Below are 6670 nucleotides of genomic sequence, written 5' to 3'. Positions count from 1 at the left end.
AATATTCTCATACCAATGCCAGATTTAGCAATCAGCTGTGCGTGTGTTTCCTCCAAATCTACAGTGAATCATTAAAAGCAGTTAAATTGCATCTAACACTTATGATGCCATAATTGGAAAAATTAATCTACAATGTATTTTACCATGATAATATGTTTCAATATTGGGTTGTTTTCTTAACAATTTTTAGTGAATATATATCATATATAGCATAAGGGACCAACTGATTGCTGTGTTACTCTTTTACGGGTAGAGCTACTTGACTCTTGGTTAGTGTTTTGGTGAAATATTAATGTATATTGTCCATCTTCCATTTACTCGTGTTTAAAGAAATACACCTGACCTTCAGAAAACCCACCATACATATACCTTGCCTGAAATACAGCAGTGTCTTAGTTCATCATACTATTTATGTTTTGAGGTTCCTTTTTGCCAACAGTTAGTATGACAAAACTATGGAGTCATGATTCAACACAGTACAATGCTCTCTGTCCAACTCGGACTCTGTCTTTCTCGGATTGCTGTATATACCGGACTGAACTCAGGTGCTGATGTAATCCTTTACAGGGAATTTCTGTGTAACTTGGACTGCTGTTTAATTTGGACATCTTAAAGTCGGTCTCAAGCCGGTCTGAATTAGACAGATTGCACAGTATTGATGTACTGAGACACTTCTGCCTACAATTACCATGACAGTACTTAGTGTTATGTTGTAGATGAACATTTGCCTTTCCTTTGCATGTGTTTGCTATGGCTCTTCATTAACACCTTGTGTTATGACTATTTGACATTACCTTCTTCCAGTCTGAGATATTTTGTGTGCATAATATGTACTTGTAGTGGATGAATTTGTGTTTGTAAATGCTTGTATTTTATTGTGTGTTATTCAAGAGTTACAATGTTTAAATGTTGAGCACAGGAGATAACATCTCAGGCATTTTGACACTCCTATTGCGTCATGGATGTTTTTGTCAAGTGACCTTGTATTTCATTTAAATATAATTGTTCTTGTGGTTTTTGAACTCCTCTTTCTGAAGTAAGAAAGCTTACAACTGATAATATTGATGTTTTCCAAGAACAACAGTATGATAATAATATGTATGTCATACGAAGAAATGGGGATACAAACATACTCCATGTGGAACTCAACTTTCTTAAAGGAAAATCCAGCCTGTGAGAACTTTATGTTTGTCTTGAATGATAGAATAATATCATGTATCTGGTATGAAGAAATGGAGTTATTAACATTTGTGCCTTGATTAATGCTGAAATACAGGTTCTGGCAGTTACTGTATGTGATAAATATTGTTCTGTAAGTAAGACGACAAACTCCTTCAAATTTCCATGTGTCCTAGAGTCAGTTCTGAGAAATAAAGCTTATGAGCTTTGACCCTAGAACCCCATATTTGGGAATTTTCTCTCTCCTTCTCTCTCTCTCTCTCTCCCTCTCTCTCTCCCTCCTTCCCTCTCCCTAATCTTTCAAGGGAAATGCTAATGTAGAAATTTTCGCTTAGCTGTCATCAGAGACTGACAGACAATGACTGTCTTGAATGCTGACAGTCCTTTCTACACAGACTGTACACTGGATGACAGCAGGAGACATACTGTGGTTACTACAAAACCATTCAATACATCTCGGGCTACTATGCTTGTCGTAACAGGTGACTAACATTGATCGGGAGGTCAGGCTCACTGACTTGGTGGACCAGATGTCCAGATGGACCAGATGGTTCCCAATTGTGCAGATTGATGCTCATGTTGTTGGTCACTGGATTGTCTGGTCTAGACTTGATTATTTACAAACTTTTGCCATATAGCAGGAATATTGCTGAGTGCCACATAAAACTAAACTCACTCACTCAATACACCTCAGCACTTGTGTATACTGTTGTATTAACTTTTCCTTTTTGAGTGGGTGTTTTTTGGATGGCAGAAGTTATTCAATAAGTGTTTTTTTTTTCATTGAATATTGTCTTTAAAATATAAATTTTCCAAAACATGGATTTTATTAATATTTTTTTACATTCTTACCTTTATTGACTATATGTTTGGTTTTGATTATGGATATTCTTATCTGCTGATAGAATAGCTTGCTTATAAAGAACATAGATTGAGACAAATTGGTATCTGGATATCAGATAAGTACCAGTACCAATAAAGGGCGAAAAAAATATAAGACTTGTTATCTGCTTGTACACATAGGCAAGCATTCTTTTTTGTTTTGGTAGAATGTTTTTTTTCTATTAGGTATTTATTAATCCTACCTTACCTTTAATAAAAAAAGTATGGTTTACAGCCATTTTCTAATTCTTACAGTAATTAGCAGAGAGCACATCAGTTTTATTCTTCTTCATGCACTTGTATGTATTTGTTAAACATGTACTGAAAACGTGCCAGTTCAGTGATGCCAGTTGTCTGTGTTACTTGATGAGTTCATATGATCCAGTTCTCAAAGAGAAAAAGTTACAATTACATCGTAAATCAAGACCTGTACAATTTCAAATTTTGTGAAAAACATTATTCATGCAAACTAAAAGGTGATATTAAAAGTGCCAACAGTGTCCAAAATGTTCGACCAAGCTTGGATCGTTGTACTATTGATGTGTTATTGGAGGATTCATATGTTATTATGTAGAAACAGTGAATTTGTGAAGTTGTGTTATTAATGTGATGGCTCATCCTGTGTTTTGAGGAATGGTTGAATATTGCAATTGATAGGCATTACTGTGATAAAAGTCTCTCCTAACATCATATCTCATATATTTTCTTTCAATAAATTCTATTTGTGTTGTGTGTTCGCAGTTAATAAGTGTTGGTAAAGGCACAGATATTATGAAAATATTATGTCATTTTGTCTATATGTTTATTAATGTTCTTCTGACTTTTTGTAGAGGGAGATATACTTTCAGTTTCAGATTGATTGTAATTTACTTATACTTAATTATTTCAGATCATAATCATTTTCAGAGAATACACGTTAAACTTTTATGTGACCAACACATTCTTAAACATTATGTCTCTGTTAAACTCACATACTGAATATACCTTTTAAAGTACTTTTACACTAATTGACATAGTGTATGCCTTTTGTTTCAAAATATATATATACACATCTGATTTGGATTGTAACTCACACATCAATATACCTTTTAAAGTACTTTTACACTAATTGACTTAGATTATGCCTTGTGTTTCAAAATATACATGCATATCAGATTTTGATTGTAACTCACACATTGAACATACCTTTTAAGGTACTTTTACACTAATTGGCTTAGTTTATGCCTTGTGTTTCAAAATATACATACATATCTGATTTGGATTGTAACTCACACATTGAATATACCTTTTAAGGTACTTTTACACTAATTGACTTAGTTTATGCCTTGTGTTTCAAAATATACATACATATCTGATTTGGATTGTAACTCACACACTGAATATACCTTTTAAAGTACTTTTACACTAATTGACTTAGATTATGCCTTGTGTTTCAAAATATACATGCATATCAGATTTTGATTGTAACTCACACATTGAATATACCTTTTAAGGTACTTTTACACTAATTGGCTTAGTTTATGCCTTGTGTTTCAAAATATACATACATATCTGATTTGGATTGTAACTCACACATCAATATACCTTTTAAGGTACTTTTACACTAATTGGCTTAGTTTATGCCTTGTGTTTCAAAATATACATACATATCTGATTTGGATTGTAACTCACACATCAATATACCTTTTAAGGTACTTTTACACTAATTGGCTTAGTTTATGCCTTGTGTTTCAAAATATACATACATATCTGATTTGGATTGTAACTCACACATCAATATACCTTTTAAGGTACTTTTACACTGATTGGCTTAGTTTATGCCTTGTGTTTCAAAATATACATACATATCTGATTTGGATTGTAACTCACACATCAATATACCTTTTAAGGTACTTTTACACTAATTGGCTTAGTTTATGCCTTGTGTTTCAAAATATACATACATATCTGATTTGGATTGTAACTCACACATTGAATATACCTTTTAAAGTACTTTTACACTAACTGACTTAGTTTATGCCTTGTGTTTCAAAATATACATACATATCTGATTTGGATTGTAACTCACACATTGAATATACCTTTTAAGGTACTTTTACACTAACTGACTTAGTTTATGCCTTGTGTTTCAAAATATACATACATATCTGGTTTGGATTTAATGATCAACATGCACTACGGTTAATCTGGTTAAGTGCATGACCTCCAAGAAATGTACTTGTATCTATCTATCTATGGAAAAGGTCTGAAACGTCCATGTTCTACCTGACCGTTGATACATAATGTTTATTTATTTGTACCTGTACCTGTAAGTGAAGTTGGTTGCCTTTAAGATCAAAGTAGCTGACATGATTAAATAACCGTTTCTATATTTGGAGTTGTTGTCAATGGATTTTGTGGACATTCCAAGGATAGGTGACCTGTGGAAGAGATGTTTCTGTATAGGTTCTTACACAGCTTTCAGTCAGATTGACCAAACGCTTGTCGTTGATGGACAGTTAACCTATTGTAGTATCACAGATATTCATTTAAAACTTAAAAGGGTGTGGTCATAAAAGATATTCTTAAACAGAACAAAACAGCCTAAAAAAAGCCTTGGGACCATGGGGACTTAAGTACTGTTGTTATCTGCATGGACCATAGCCAGATTTACATAACATCTCCTTAATGGAGCATGGGTTAGGATCATAACTGAATTGATCAACAGGTTTGGTAAAACTTACATTAAGTGAAAAGACCATACGTATTTCCTATAATTATCTCACCTCCGTCCTCAGCCCGCAAAGGGCGGTGAGGTAGCCTCGTGGTTAAAGTGCTCGCTCGTCACGCGGAAGACCCGGCTTCGATTCCCCACATGGGCACACTGTGCGAAGCCCATTTCTGGTGTTCCCCGCCGTGATATTGCGGGAATATTGCTAAAAGCGTTGTAGACGTAAACTGACTCAATCAACCCACAAGAGAGAAAAAAATATCACAAAAAAATATTTGTGTATTCTTGTTATTCTCGCAACTTCCTCTTCCGTAACGCAGCCTCTGACGTAACGGCCGTGTTGGTGTCATATACTGGCATTCCAGTTCCCCTGAGACTTGAACCCAGTCAAACACATGAATCAACCGCACACCTTGCAAGAACGTTAGTAAGCACTTTTTGACAAATGGATTACTTTCGGCTGGAGTGTCCCGACAGGTTCTCTTGGCCATGAGGAAGCGTGTTGCCATGTCACTTATATTTGGCCTCTCCTGTTGTAGCAGTTTATCAGAGTGAAGTTCTCGTTGAGGGGTCATGAAACGTCACGCATTACTGTTGCAATCGGATGATCTATTTTCTTGTTTTCGTGGGTATTGTTACCTAGATGATAGTAGTAAGATACACAACTATTTTCTTACAAATAGTTGTGTTATGTTCCGAACTCAAGAGGGGCAGTCGGGTAGCCTAAAGGTTAAAGCGTCCGGTCGTCATGGAGAAAACCAAGGTTCCATTACGGACATGGGTTTAAACGGCATAAAACCATGCTCACTCGCTCATTCCGAGCAAAGTTTTTTGTGCTGATTGTATCAGTGTTTGCTCCACAACTGTTCCAAAGCAGTTGCATGGCGATAAATCGGACTCTGATCTAGAACATGAATCCAATACTTTAGTACTCGTAATAGAATATGTACATTTCTCTAAAACACTCGACAGTAAAATGCCCGGCCGAAAGCACTTGGGTGACGATGTAGATATTCAGTGATGTGGAATGAATTGCTCAGAGTCAATACTCTGTTCCTTGTGCATTCTACCAATATGCATCCGAGCGTCACACTGCTACCGGTGCTATCTGGTACACCCAGGTGTCCGTGTACAGTGAGTGAGTGAGTGACTTTAGTTTCACGCCGCACTCAGCAATATTCCAGATATATGACGGCGGTCTGTAAATAATCGAGTCTGAACCAGACAATCGAGTGACCAACACCATGAACATCGATCTGCGCAATTGGGAACCGACGACATGTGTCAAGCAAGTCAGCGAGCCTGACCACACGATCCCGTTAGTCGCTTCTTACGACAAGCATAGTCGCCTTTTATGGCAAGCATGGGTTGCTGAAGGCCTATTCTACCCCGGGACCTTCACGGGTCTGTCCGTGTATAACTCTGATATGATGCAAGTGTTGACATTGCATCCCTCGGACAAACGCTCCCTTGATATGAAGCACATCTTGTCATAACATGCATCAGACAAACGCTCTCTTGATAGGATGCACGTCTTGACCAGGGAGCCTGTATGTTGTAGATTATCCCTTTCTTGACATAACATGCCACAAACGAACGCCCTCTTGACATGATGCACGCCTTGACATTCACCCGTCACAGACAAATACCCTCTTGATATGATGCACGTCCTGACATTCACCCGTCACAGACAAACGACAAATGATGTCATCTGACCTGTGTTCCACGTTTCACGTCCATGCACACCGTGTAGTTTACAGTAGCGATAGGTAGCTTAGTTAAAGCGTTCGCTTATTGTGTCATCGTTCCTTTTGCACAAAGGCAGAAAAGGCGAAGCCAGTTTATTATCTCACTCGCTGTGATATTGTTGGAACATTGCAAAGAGCGGGCTAAACCCAT

Source organism: Haliotis asinina, chromosome 14 (assembly GCF_037392515.1).
Source record: "Haliotis asinina isolate JCU_RB_2024 chromosome 14, JCU_Hal_asi_v2, whole genome shotgun sequence".
In the NCBI taxonomy this organism is placed as follows: Eukaryota; Metazoa; Mollusca; class Gastropoda; order Lepetellida; family Haliotidae; genus Haliotis; species Haliotis asinina.
This window is presented reverse-complemented; position numbering follows the sequence as displayed.